This window comes from Panthera leo, chromosome C2 (genome assembly GCF_018350215.1).
Source record: "Panthera leo isolate Ple1 chromosome C2, P.leo_Ple1_pat1.1, whole genome shotgun sequence".
Taxonomy (NCBI): domain Eukaryota; kingdom Metazoa; phylum Chordata; class Mammalia; order Carnivora; family Felidae; genus Panthera; species Panthera leo.
The window spans coordinates 124,326,706-124,341,074 of NC_056687.1; the positions used below are offsets into that span (position 1 = coordinate 124,326,706).

The window sequence follows — 14,369 nt, forward strand, 5'->3', positions numbered from 1 at the left end:
CACCGCGCTCCAGTTCGATTGGCTGGTCTCCCAAGGCGCGGTAACGGTCGCGGAGGCGGGGCCGGAGAGGGCTGAGCCGAGCCGGGCCGGGCCGGGCGCGCTGCTGGTGGGAGGCCGCGGCTGAGGAAGGTGAGTGGATTAGGGGTATCGCGGAGGCATCGGTCGGAGCCCCTCCCGAAAGCACCGCTGAGATCTGCCGCCGCTGGTGCCGCCGAGTGGGCAGACCGACCCTTGTCAGGTCCCCCCAGAAAGCACACCAGTCACAAGTATACCAGTATAAGGACAAACGTGGTTCGAGCCCTGGCTCCCCGGCCCTTGCCGTCTTTGGCTGCTCATTTAACGTCTCCGCGCTTCAGCTTCTTCATTCGTAGCCTACAGCTGGTAATTCTTGCCTTACGTGGTGGTTGAGAAGGTAAAGTGAGGCACTAAGTGTAAGGCTTAGATTGATACTGGCGCGGGTATTGATACCTGGCGGATCCGGGTTGCGGATAAGTCCTAGGTAATTTCCTCCATCTACACGAGTGGGCCAGGGCCGACCCGCTTCACTTGTCAGTGTCAGGTGTCTGAGAAGGGAGCAAAAGGAGAATACAAGAAGGGTAGGTGAGTGGAACGGTTCGTTATGCTCATTCCAGGTTGGGAGGACCGCTGCCTCCCTGCGGAGTCTAATTTGATTCTGTTGAGAAAATTAGGTGGAAATGTCAGAAGGCTGAGATCCGTCACCTAGGGACCACACAGGAAGGGTTTCTACTACCACTTACTCTCTGACCATAATAATATTAAGCAGTGTGCAGGCATTACCCATATTGGTTCCAGTCTTCTGCATGAGTTTGTTTTTACTTTCTGTATTGCCAAGTGCACTCCGGCCTCCCTCCCCTACCCGCCCTACACCCCCCCCCCCCTCCGCCCTACCCCCCCGCCCTACCCCCCGCCTCTTGAGGAAGAGGTGGCTGACTAGGGTTTTGTCCACAGCTTCTGCTTCAAAGGCGGGAGAGGTGTGTTCTGGCCCTTTGTGTACCTTCTTCTGGGGCCGAATGATTGGGTGGAGATGACATCCAATCCCCACTCCCATTTCCTTATTTGTGGTAGATTCACTCCTTCCTAAGAAAATTAAGCAGCATGTTGGCATGTTTTTGGAGTAGAGACCAGAGACTTCCAAAGCATTTATCTAATACTGTATTTAATAGAGACCAGAGACTTCGAAAGCATTACGTGTTGCATTTATTGCAGTAATGTGAGATATTTGCTTTTGAGAAAGCTAATTACAGATTTTGACGTGACTCAATTGAGAAAGAATCATTACAGGCCATGGTTTGTTATTTACAGCTTTTCCCCCCAAAAGGGGTGAAAAACAAGTAAATTTAACAAAAATTTTTTTTAATGTGTATTTTTGAGAGAGAGAGAGAGAGAGAGAGAGAGAGAATGAACAGGGGAGGAGCAGAGAGATAGGGAGACACAGAATCAGAAGCAGGCTCCAGGTTCTGAGCTGTCAGCACAGAGCCCGACGCGGGGCTCAAACTCACAAACTGGGAGATCATGACCTGAGCTGAAGTCGGACGCTTAACGGACTGAGCCACCCAGGCGCCCCTAAAAACAATTGTATTTCAATGGACAGTGCTTATTAGTGGGGCTTCAGACGTATGAAGGGTAAGTTAGCAAAGGGCTCTTGGAAACCTGGACAGTGCCAGAAGGTACAACTATGCTTTGCTTCTCTGCATTTGGCTTTTTATGCCGTGTACAAACCAACTCCTATCCTGCCTTCCCTAATCCCACAGTCTTTCTTTAGGTGTGTTATGACACTGAATAAAGCTATAGCTTCTGCTTTGGCCTTGGGAAGCATTTGGTCTCTACCTGTGACTCAAGGTTCCAGGTCTATGTCCTGTCACAGCTTCTAATGGGGGAAAAGGCTGGTGCAAATATCAGCACATTATCGTGGGCCTCTGAAAAGGAGGGCTTGGTCACAGTGGAACTGAGGGGATCGTTTTTCTTCCTGACTTTGCCTTTTGTGGTTAGTGCTATTTGTCCATCTGAAAGTGCTTCATTTTAGTACGCTTGCAAATGAGAATGTTCTACCCTTGCGGCCAGAGGTCAGAATTAATGATAGGTGGTGATAGATTTGGACTCTCAGCTAAGGTGGCAGCATCGGAGTCCATCAGTTGTGGCTTCAGTTGTTCCCCCTTCAGTAGTTACCGGTACCATGGATACTTGCTTTGGGAATAACACAGGACCGTTCGTACTAGAAGGTCAAACATTTTAAGATTTTGGTTTTTTTATCTTTTTGAAATCTAGATGAAGATCCAGTTCCGGACGTGAGACTCACTGGGTGATCATTTCATTGAGATCAACTTGAACGACCAGGTGAAAAGCGCAAGAAGGACGTGCTATGACTGAGGTATGTCTGCTGTGACAGATAACTCTGGATGTTGGGAGGCCATGGAGAAGACCTGTTATTTATTGAATACGGTAATAGATACATTGCATATATTTCCTTTTGATCTCCTGATAATCTGGTCAGGTAGATATTTGAAACTCAGGTAAGGAAACTAAAGCCCAGAGAGGTTAAGTAACTACACTAACTCACATAGCTGGTCACCAACTCTAATCACCACCTCTGTTTTGCTATGAACCAGGTGTTGTTCTATTTTATTTCTATATTAACTCTCCTGATCTCTGTAACAACCCTATGAGCTAAGTACTTTGATTATACTCATTGTATGAAAATGAGATTGAGGGGGGGCACCTGGCTGGCTCAGTCGGTTAAGCATCCTACTTCAGCTTAGGTCATGATCTCAAGATTTGTGAGTTAGAGCCCAGCTTCGGGCTCTGTGCTGACAGCTCAGAGCCTGGAGCCTCCTTCAGATTCTGTGTCTCCCTCTCTCTCTTCCCCTTCCCCCTCTCTCAAAAATAAACATTAAAAAAAATTAAAAAAAAAAAAGAAAATGAGATTGAGGCACAGAGGTATTACTGCTTTCTTGGCTGTGTGGCAGAGTCCACGGTTTGAACCCAGGTAGCCTGGCTACCGAGGTATACCAGCTTTCTTTGGTTCATGTTTTGTTGCTTTTGTTTTTATTATTAGGAAAATTCTTTTATTATAAAATGAATTTTTATTATGAAGTCAAACAGAAAAGAACACAGGCCAAATGTGTAACTTAATGAATTATTTTTTAAAGTTATTATTTATTATTTTGAGAGAGCGAGAGAGCACGCATGTGCATGAATAGGAGGGGCAGAGAGAGAGAGAGAGAGAGAGAGAAAGAATCCCAAGTAGGCTCTTAGCTGACAGAGCTCAGTCTCAACACGGGGCTCAGTCACATGAACTATGAGATTATGACCTGAACCGAAATCATTAACAGACTGAGCTTCCCAGGCACCCCTAAAATTCGGTAATTTTATTAGGATGTGTCTTCTGGGTCAGTATTGTCAAGTATGTGATAGACTCTTTGCATGTGTGTAATTTCATATGTGTATATTCTTTTCATTTCAGGAAAGCTTTTTTTTTTTTAAACAGCTTTGTTGAGATATATGTGATATATAATCTGCATATATTTAAAGTGTACTATTTGAGAGGCGCCTGGGTGGCCAGTCATTTGGCCGTCTGACTCTTGATTTCGGTTTAGGTCATGATCTCATGGTTTCGTGAGATCAAGCCGCGTGTCTGGCTTCACCCTGACAGTGTGGAGCCTGCTTGGGATTCTCTCTCTCCTCCTTTCTCTGACTCTCCGCCACTAACACATGCATGTGCGTGCTCTCTCTCTCTCTCTCTCTCAAAATAAATAAACTTCAAAAATGAAATAAAACTGTAGTCTCCCCTTCGTCATCTCCCTTTATGAAAACAAAATAAAGTGTAGTATTTGTATTTGATAAGTTTTGACATACATATACACCTGTGAAACCATCACACAATTAGGATTGTGAATCTATCACCCCTAAAATTCCCTTGTTCCCCTTGGTAATCCATTTTTCTAGCCTCTCATTCCCCTAGCCACCATTGATCTACATTCTGTCAGTGTAGATTAGTTTTTGTTTCCTAGAATTTTATATAAATGGATTCAAACAGTATGTAGTCTTTATTTGTCTGGCTTCTTTCCCTCAGCATAAGTATTTTCAGGTTCATCTGTGTTGTTGCATGTATCAATAGTTTATTCCTTTTTATTGTTGAGAGATTCCATTGTATGCTTTTACCAGTTTTTGTATCCATTCAGCTATTGATTGGCATTTGAGTTGTTTCCAGTTCCTGGGTATTACAAGGACTTTTATATATAGGACTTGTGTAGTCATATGCTTTCATTTCTATTGGGTAAATGCCTAGGAATGGAACGGCTGGGTCTTAGGTGTCTATTTAACCTTTTCAGAAACTGCCAAAGTGTTATCCAAAGTAATTGTCCTAGGTGCACCTTGGGTGGCTCAGTTGGTTAAGTGTCCAGCTTCAACTCGGGTCATGATCTTAGGTTTGTGAGTTCGAGCCCCACGTCAAGACTGACCGCTCAGAGCCTGGAGCCTGCTTTGGATTCTGTGTCTCCTCTCTGTGTCCTTACCCTGCTCATGCTCTCTCTCTGTCTCAAAAATAAATAAACATTAAAAATAAAAACTGATTGTCCTATTTTACATGCCCATCAGCAGTGTATCAGAGTTCCATTTCCTTCCTATTCTCATAAACACTAGTATAGTTAGTCTTAGCCATTTAAATAGGTGTATTGTGGTTTCACCTTGTTGGTTTTAAAAATTTTATTTCCAGTGTAGTTAACGTACAGTGTTACATTAGTTCCAGGTTTACAATATAGTGATTCAACAGTTACACATATTACTCAGTGCTCGTCAAGTTAAGTGTACTTTTAATCCCCTTTACCTTTTACTCTCCCCCCACCCCACCCCCCCAACCAACCTCACCTCTGGGAACCATCTGTTTGTTCTCTATAGATAAGAGTCGGGTTTTTTTTTGGTTTGTCTCTCTTTTTTTTTTTCCTTTGCTTGTTTATTTTGTTTCTTAAGTTCTATATACGAGTGAGTTCATATGGTATCTTTATTTCTCTGACTTATTTCACTTAGCATTATACCTACTAGGTTCATCCATGTTGTTGCAAATGGCAAGATTTTATTCACTTTTAATGGCCAACCAATATTCCATTAAATATATATACCACCTTTTCTTTATCCATTCATCTTACTTGGGCTGGTTCCATAGTTTGGCTATTGTAAATAATGCTGCTATAGATATAGGGGTGCATATATCCTTTAAAACTAGTGTTTTCATATTCTTTGGATAAATACTCAGTAGTGTGATTACTGAATCATGGGGTAGTGCTGTTTTTAATTTTCTGAGGAATCACCATACTGTCTTTCATGGTGGCTGCACCAGTTTGCATTCCCACCAAAGTGCACAAGCATTCCTTTATCTCCGTATCCTCACCAACACTTGTTTGAGTTTTTTATTTTAGCTATTCTGAGAGGTGTGAAGTGATGTCTTATTGTGGTTTTGATTTGCATTTCCCTGATGATGAGTGAAACTGAGCATGTTTTTATGTGTCGGTTGGCTGTCAGTATGTCATCTTTGGAGAAATGTCTGTTGGTGTCTTCTGCCCATTTTTTACTCAGATTATTTGTTTATGAGTGTTTCATAAATGCTTTATATATTTTGGACACTAACCCTTTACCAGTTAGATCACCTGCAAATATCTTCTCCCATTAAGTAGGTCGGTTGTTTCCTTTGCTGTACAGAAGCTTTTTATTTTGATATAGTCCAAATAGTTTATTTTTGCTTTTGTTTCCCTTGCCTCAGGAGACCTATCTGGAAAGATATCACTATGGCCAATGTCAGAGAAATTAATGCCTGTGCTTGTCTAGGATTTTTATGGTTTCAGGTCTCACATTTAGGTCCTTTACCCTTTAATCCATTCTGAGTGTATTTTTGTGGATGGTGTAAGAAAGTGGTCTAGGTTTCACTCTTTTGCATGTACCTGTCCCATTTTTCCCACACCATTTATTGAAGACACTCCCTTTTTCACATTGCATAGCCTTGCCTTCTTTGTCAAAGATTGATTGACCATATAACTACAGGTTTATTGCTGGATTTTCTACTCTATTCCATTGATCTATGTGTTTTTGTGCTAGTACTATACTGTTGTGTTGACTACAGCTTTGTAATATAACTTGAAGTATGGAATTGTGACACCTTCAGTTTTGTTTTTCTTTTTCAAGATTGCTTTGGCTATTCGGGGTCTTTTGCAGTTCCATACAAATTTTAAGATTGTTCTAGTTCTGTGAAAAGTGCTGTTGGTATTTTCATAGGGATTGCATTAAACCTGTGGATTGCCTTGGGTAGTGTAGACATTTTAACAATATTCTCCCACTCCATGAGCATGGAATATCTTTCCATTTCTTTGTGTTGTCTTCAGTGTCTTTCATCTGACAAGAGTTTTCAGGGTCAGGTCTTTCATTTGCTTAGTTAAGTTTATTTCTAGGTTTTTTATTATTTTTGATGTAATTGTAAATGGGGTTGTTTTCTTCATTTCTCTATCTGCTGCTTCATTATTAGCATATAGAAATGCAATGGATTTCTTTATAGTGATTTTTGTATCCTGCGACTACTGAATTCATCTATGAGTTCTAGTAATTTTTTGGTGGAGTCGCTAGGGTTTTCTTTTGATAGTATCATATTAGCTGGAAATAGTGAAATTTTTACTTCTTTGTTACGAATTTGGATGCTTTTTTATTTCTTTTTGTTTGCTGATTGCTTTGGGTAGGACTTCTCATACTATGTTGAATAAAAGTGGTGAGAGTGGACATCCTTATTCTTCCTGACTTTAGAGGAGAAGCTCTCAGTTTTTTCCCATTGAGTATGCTGTTAGCTATGGGTTTTTCATATATGGCCTTTATTATGTTGAGGAATATGTTCCCTCTAAACCTACTTTGTTGAGAGTTGTTATCATGAATGGATGTTGTACTTTGTCAAATGCTTTTTCTGCATCTATTGACCATGTGGTTTTCATCCTTTCTCTTGTTGATGTGGTATATCACATTGATTTGTGAATATTGAACTACCCTTGCATCCCAGGAATAAATCTCACTTTATTTTGGTGAATGTTTTTTTTTTTAATGTTTGTTTATTTATTTTTGAGAGACAGAGTAGGGGAGGGGCAGAAAGAGAGGGAGATAGAGGATCCTAAGCAGGCTCCGTGCTGTCAGCTCAGAGCCTGATGCAGGGCTTGAACTCAAGAACCGTGAGATCATGACCTGGGCCGAAATCAAGAGTCAGACACTTAACCAACTGAGGCACTGAGACGCCCCTATTTTTTTATTTTATTTTATTTTTGAATTTTTTTAACATTTATTTATTTTTGAGACAGAGACAGAGCATGAACATGGGAGGGGCAGAGAGAGAGGGAGACACAGAATCAGAAGCAGGCTCCAGGCTCTGAGCTGTCAGCCCAGAGCCCGACACGGGGCTCGAACTCACAGACCGTGAGATCGTGACCTGAGCTGAAGTCGGACGCTCAACCGACTGAGCCACCCAGGCGCCCCTATTTTTTTTTTTTAATTCACTCTGTCACCCTATGTGTTTTGATTGATTTTAGTCCATTTATATTCAAAATATTTATTGATATGTCTTTATTGCCATTTTGTTACTTGTTTTGTGCTTGTTTTTGTAGTTTTTCTCTGATCTTCTCTTGTTCTCTTTCATGGTTTGTTGACTTTCTTTGATATACTTGGCTTCCTTTTTCTTTATCCTTTGCATATTTATTACTGGATTCTGGTTTATAGTTACCATTAGATTTGTATATAATGTCTTCTGTATATAGTAGTCTATATTAGGTTGATGTTTGCTTAAGTTTGAACTCATTGTTTACTCCTCCCCATGTTTTAAGTATACAGTGTTATATTTTACATCCTTTTATTAATCCCTTGAATTGTTTTTACAGAAATATTCATTTTTACTCCTTTTGTATTTTTTACTTTTCATACTCTTTCATTTCCACTCAGAGTCGTGTTTATTTGGTGTAGGGCTGGTTTAGTGGTCATGAACTTCTTTAGTTTTGATTCGTTTGAGAAAGTCTTCATTTTTCCTTCTTTTGTGAATTCTAGCCTTGCTGGATAGACTATTCTTGGCTGCATATTTTCCCTTCCAGCTCTTTGAATGTATCATGCCACTCCCTTCTGGCATGCAGTTTCTACTGAAAAACTTGCTGAAAGCCTTGCAGGGTTTCCCTTGTATGTAAGTATCTTCTTTTCTCTTGCTGATTTAAAAATTTTTCTTTATCACTACTTTTTGCCCTTTTAATTACTATGTGTCTTGGTGTGGATCTTCTCAGATTGAATTTTTGGGGAAATCTCTGTGCCTCATGGATCTGGATATCTGTTTCCTTCCCCACATTAGTGAAGTTTAACCTGTTATGTTTTCAAATAAATTTTCTGCCCCCCTTTCTCTCTCTTCTTCTTGGATCCCTATAATGTGAATATTATTGTGCTTGATGGAGTCACTGAGTGCCCTGACTGTTCTCAATCTGCATATTGTGTTTTTCTCTCATTTGCTCAGCTTGGTTACTTCCATTACTCCATTACTTCCAGGTCATTAATTTGTTCCTCTGTTTTCTCTAGCCTGTTATTTATTCCATTTAGTGTATTTCTAATTTCATTTATTGAGTTCTTTATCTCTGAAGATGTTTGGTGGTTCTGTTTTTTTTTTTTTTTTTTTCCTGTCTTTATTAAGGGTCTCACTGATGTCCTTCACTGTTCTCAAGTCCAGTGAGTATCTTCATTACTTTAAATTCTCTCTCAGGGATCTTATCTTATATCTGTTTCACTTAGGTCTTTTGCTGTGGTTTGGTCCTGTTCTTTCATTTGGAACATATTTTCTGTCTCCTCATTTTGTCTGACTCTGTGTCTGTTTCTTTCTGTTTGGAAAGTCAGCTATATCTCTTGCTCTTGAGGTAATGGTCTTATGAAGAAAAGGTCTTGTAGTGTCATGTAGTGCAGTGTCCCCTGTTCTCTAGGACCTGGTGCTTCAGGGAGTGTCTCCTGTGTGTGTTGAGCGTGCTTTGCTGTTGAGTCCTGATTGCTTTTTCCTTCAATCTCATTGTTTGCAACGGCTCTCTTTGCCTCTTGTGGGCAGCGTTTGGTCCCTCACCAGGTTGGGCGTTTTTTAACAAGGTGTGTGGTGCTCTGCTTGTGAAATGAGTCCTGCCACTGCTGCTGCTGTAGTCGAGGTCCTGCAAAACCCACAGATTGGGACATGTGCTGGTGAGGTTTGAACTGGTGTTCTGGGGGAGGGGACCCTCAGTGCTGGGACTGAGGCAAGCATGACTGGGAGGGGCGGATCCACTCAAGTTTGGTATGGGGGAGCGGTGCTGGTGTAAGCAGGTTAAGTGGTGAGTGTTAGCACTTGCATTGTTTCTGCTGAAAAATTAGCTGATAGCCTTATGGGGTTTTTCTTGTATGTAACTGTTAACTTCTGGTGCTTTTATTTATTTTTTTAAAGTTTATTTATTTTGAGAGAGAGAAAACACGAGTAGGAGAGAGGCAGAGAGAGAGAGAGAGAGAGAGAGAGAGAGAGAGAGAGAGATATGGAGGGAGGGAGGGAGGGAGGGAGGGAGAGAGAGAATCCCAAGCAGGCACCATGCTGTCAGTGTGGAGCCAGATGTGTGGCTTGATCCCATGAACCGTGAGATCATGACCTGAATCGAAATTAAGAGTCAGAAGCTTAACCAACTCACCCACCCAGGTGTCCCATTTTAGTGTATTAAAATTTTATTTATTATTACTTTTTGTCATTTGAACTATTACGTATTTGGTGTGGACTTCCTTGAGTCCACTTTGTTAGGGGCTTTCTGTGCCATGGTCAGATGCTTTTTCTGCATCAATTTAGATGATCATGTGGTTTTTTTATCCTTTATTCCATTAATGCAGTCCATTACGTTAATTGTTTTTCATATGTTGAACTATTATTACATTCCAGGAATAACTCCCACTTGGTTGTGGGATTCTTTTAATATGCTGTTGAATTTGGTTTACCAGTATTTCGTTGAGGATAATTGCATCAATGTGCATAAGGAATGTTGGTCTTTAGTTTTCTTGTATTGTCTTCATCTGGCTTCAGTATTAGAATAATGCTAGCCTTTAAGAATGAATTAGGGGTTGGGGCGCCTGGGTGGCTCAGTCGGTTGAGCATCTGACTTCGGCTCAGGTCATGATCTTTTGGTTCACGTCAGGCTCTGCGCAGACGGCTCAGAGCCTAGAGTTTACTTTGAATTCTGTGTCTCCCTCTCTCTCTGTCCCTTCTCCACTGATGATCTGTCTCTCTCTCAAAATAACTATTTAAAAAAAATGAAAAAAAAAAGAATGAATTAGGGGTGCTTGGGTGGCTCAGTCGGTTAAGCATCTGACTCTTGATTTTGGTTCAGGTCATGATCTCACAGTGAGATCAAGCCCATGAGATCAAGCCCAGTGTCAGAATCTGTGCCGAGCATGGAGCCTACTTGAGAATCTCTCTCTCTCTCTCTCTCTCTCTCTCTCTCTCTCTCTCTCTGTGTCTGTCTCTCTCTCTGTCTTCTCTCTCTCTCTCTAAACAAACAAATAAATAAATACACATTAAAAAAAGAATGAATTAGAAAGTATTTATTCCCTTCTCTTCAGTATTTGGAAAAGTTAGAGAATAATTGGTGTTAGTTCTTTAAATGTTTGGTAGAATTCTTCAGTGAAGCCATCATTTCCAAGGCTTTGCTTTGTTGGGATTTTTCCCCTAAGTTTGTTTATTTTGAGAGAGAGAGAACTAACACAACCAGTAGAGGAGCAGAGAGAGAGAGAGAGGGAGAGAGAGAATCCCAAGCAGGCTCTACACTGTCCATACAGAGCCTGATACAGGGCTCAAACCCAGGAACTGTGAGGTCATGCCCTCAGCCAAAATCAAGAGTTGAATGCTTAACCGACTGAGCCACACAGGTGCCCCTGTTGGGAGATTTTTGATTACTGAATCAATCTTCATGTAAATTATAGGTCTATTCAGATTTTCTGTTTCTTTGTATTGCTCTCTTAGAATTTTTATTTCTGTATAATTGTGATTAATGTCCCCACTTTCATTTATGATTTTAGTACTTTGAGTCTTCTCTCTTTTTTTGTGTCCATTTAGCTACAGGTTTGCCTATTTTGCTGATTTTTTTTTTTCAAATAACTTTTTATTTCAGTGATTTTCCTCTATTGCTTTCCTTTACCCCAGCTCTAATCCTTATTATTTCCTTTCTTTTGCTAGCTTTTTGTTCTTCTTTTTCTAGTTCCTTAAGTTGTAAAGTTAGGTTGTTAATTTGAGATGGTTCTTTTTTTTTTTAATGTTTATTTTTGAGAGAGAGAGAGAGAGAGCAAGCGAGCATAAGCAGGGGAGGGGCAGAGAGAGAGGGAGACACAGAATCTGAAGCAGGCTCCAGGCTCTGAGCTGTCGGCACAGAGCCTGACTTGGGGCTCGAACCCACGAACTGTGAGATCATGACCTGAGCTGAAGTCAGATGCTCAACTGGCTGAGCCAGCCAGGTACCCCTGTTCTTGTTTTTTAATGTAAATGTTTATAACTATAAATTTCTCCCTTAGCGCTGCTTTCACTGAGTCCCATAAATTTTGGTATGTTCTATTTTTGTCCCCCCCCCCCCCGCCTTTTTTTTTTTTTTGTAACCTATTTGATACACACAGTGTGGAGCTTGAACTCACAATCCTGAGATCGAGAGCTGCATGCTGTACCAACTGAGCCAGCCAGGTTCCCCAAATTTAGTGTATTGTATTCAGCTTTCTTACTTGACTTTAGAGACAGAGCTGCCTACTCTATCGTTACCAAAAGTAGACTACCTATCTCATGAAATTTAGTCTTTTTTTTTAAACACTTTTATTTATTTTTTATTTTTTTTAATGTTTTTATTTTTGAGACACAGAGAGACAGAGCATGAGCAGGGCAGGGGCAGAGAGAGAGAGGGAGACACAGAATCTGAAGCAGGCTCCAGGCTCTGAGCTGTCAGCACAGAGCCCTATGTGGGGCTCGAACTCACGGACTGTGAGATCATGACCTGAATTGAAGTCGGACACTCATCCGACTGAGCCATCCAGGTGCCCCTCATGAAATTTAGTCTTAAATCTAGACATACTTATGTAAAACAACTTGTATGAAATAATGATCTGAGTAATTTGTAGAAAAAAATCTGAGCTAATATATGATGGTAAGATTAGTTTTGTTTAGCATACTTTTATTTAGTTTTTTAATGTTTATTTTTGAGAGAGAGAGAAACAGTGAGAGCAGGGGAGGGGCAGAGAGGGAGACACAGAATCCACAGTAGGCTCCAGGCTCTGAGCTGTCAGCACAGAGCCCGACGCAGGGCCGGAACTCACGAACCGTGAGATCATGACCTGAGCTGAAGTCGGATGCTTAACCGACTGAGCCACCCAGGCGCCCCTAGCATACTTTTATATAACAATAAGTACTACTAATCTATAAGTTTCTATATGCCAGGTTCTTGTTCTAAGTACTTTCTACATGTTGTATGACTTAATTTAATCTATGAGGTATATTACTGTGTTGTCTTTTACAAATGAAGAAAAAAATGCTCAAAGATGTTAATGAATTGTCTTTGTCATATAATTTATTAGTTAAACTAGTAGTCACCATCTGACTCTGAATGCTGAACCTCTATACTTTATTCTTTATAGTGCTACAAGAACATTTAACAAGAGGACCTAATCTAGTCATGGGATCAGGGGAGATTTCCCTGAAGAAAGAAATCTGAGCCAGGATCTGAAGGTCAAGTATGAGTTAACTAAGTGAAGAACAGGCTAAGAGTAGCCAGGCCTTGAATATGGAGAGGAATGACATTTTGAAGATTTGAAAGAGGTCCAGTGTAGTAGTTAGGAAGCTTGTCAGAATATGTAGCTTCTCACTCTTGGGGGGATTATCTTACATCCTTATTTCTGAAATCCAAGGATGTATTCTTCCCACTTTAAAATTCTAGCTGGCTCTTTTTTTTTTTTCCTTTTATTTTTTTAATTTACATCCAAGTTAGTTACCATATAGTACAACAATGATTTCAGGAGTAGATTCCTTAATGCCCCTTACCCATTTAGCCCACCCCCTTTCCCACAACCCCTCTAGTAACCCTCTGTTTGTTGTCCATATTTAAGAGTCTCTTATGTTTTCTCTCCCTCCCCTGGCCGACTCTTGATGGTGATACAACAGGATGAACATAGTACCACCTCTGAGGTATTCCTGCCAGAAAATACTGAACCTGAATTTAATAAAGTCTCTAGATGTACAGTTTACAAGAAATATAGGGGGTAGAGATATATGTTAAATGACAAGAATACAGTAAGCCAAATCTGAAATAGGGGTAGTTTTACAGGATAGACGACCTATTTTTTCAACAAATAAATGCATGTCAAAAGAGAAAGGAGGGGGGATGGGACTGTTACAGATGAGAAAAAACTTTAGAGGCCTACATATGGACCTTCTTTGGATCCTGATTTGGAAAATAAAAAGACATTTTTTAAAACATGGGTTTATTATATTTTTTTATGTATTTCTGAAAATTTTTCTAATGAAAAGTTTAAAAACTAGCTGAAAGGTTTGTAAAGGCAGGAGGGATTAACATAGTGGGTGATTGAGTTGGTAAAAGAGACCAAAGTTGATGTCCAGCAGCAAAAGTGGCAGAATTTGAAAATTTATAACATGTTACTGAGTTTATCTGAAACTGGAAAGCTACACCCTGTAGACACATAAGGGTGATTGGTAAATTGTCTAGTTGGATTTCATTATCTGAAGCAGACCTAGAAGGGTAGAATTGTGCTTTGGAAGAAATACGACCTGGTAGCAAGGAGGCTTGCTTCTTTCCTAATCAATCTTGAGAAGATCATTTCACCAGATGGTTACCAGTATATGCTACACTGGTACAACTCTCCCGTATGCCTCCCTGCCAGCTACAAACAGCTAGAGATTTGGGATCAAACAATTTCCAAGGTCCTCTCAAGGTCTAAAAGTTCATGATGCTAATGAATGTGTGTGATTGTGCCTCTGGAAAGGAGGAATTCTACCTATATATCAACCAATACAAGAAAATTTTTTCCTATAGGATGATAGAGTCTTAGAAAACAAGAGGAAGTGATGGTAGAGTAGAGTAAATAAAAACTTTTTTGTCTCCCAAACAGAACCCTTCGCTGGTAGCCTCTGATCTATTTAGAAATAAAGACCACCTAAGAAAGTGGCACTGCATTTACCCTTGGCATTAGTCATGTGAATTGTTAGACTGACGTGTAACTTTCGGCCAGGCACATTTCTTTCAGTTTTGGGGAATCAGCTTACAAAAGATAACTTTATCAGCAGCATGTGCTTCGTACATTAGCTAGTTAATTGTGTG

At 40.4% G+C, this 14,369-nt stretch overlaps 1 protein-coding gene across 4 annotated transcripts in view; it reads left to right on the top strand.

The window, feature by feature from the left end:
- The first annotated feature begins 8 nt into the window (after positions 1 to 8).
- Positions 9 to 14,369, top strand: part of CEP70 (centrosomal protein 70) — a 70,156-nt gene continuing 55,795 nt past the window's right edge. The window contains exons 1-4 of one of the 4 annotated variants that reach the window (XM_042955791.1): positions 15 to 129; positions 2,287 to 2,389; positions 12,673 to 12,763; positions 13,196 to 13,219. The gene's annotated coding sequence lies outside the window, so the exon portion shown is untranslated. Of the gene's footprint in view, positions 130 to 2,286; positions 2,390 to 12,672; positions 12,764 to 13,195; positions 13,220 to 14,369 lie in introns of all 4 variants that reach the window. The other 3 variants (XM_042955794.1, XM_042955790.1, XM_042955792.1) reach the window with 3 other exon arrangements.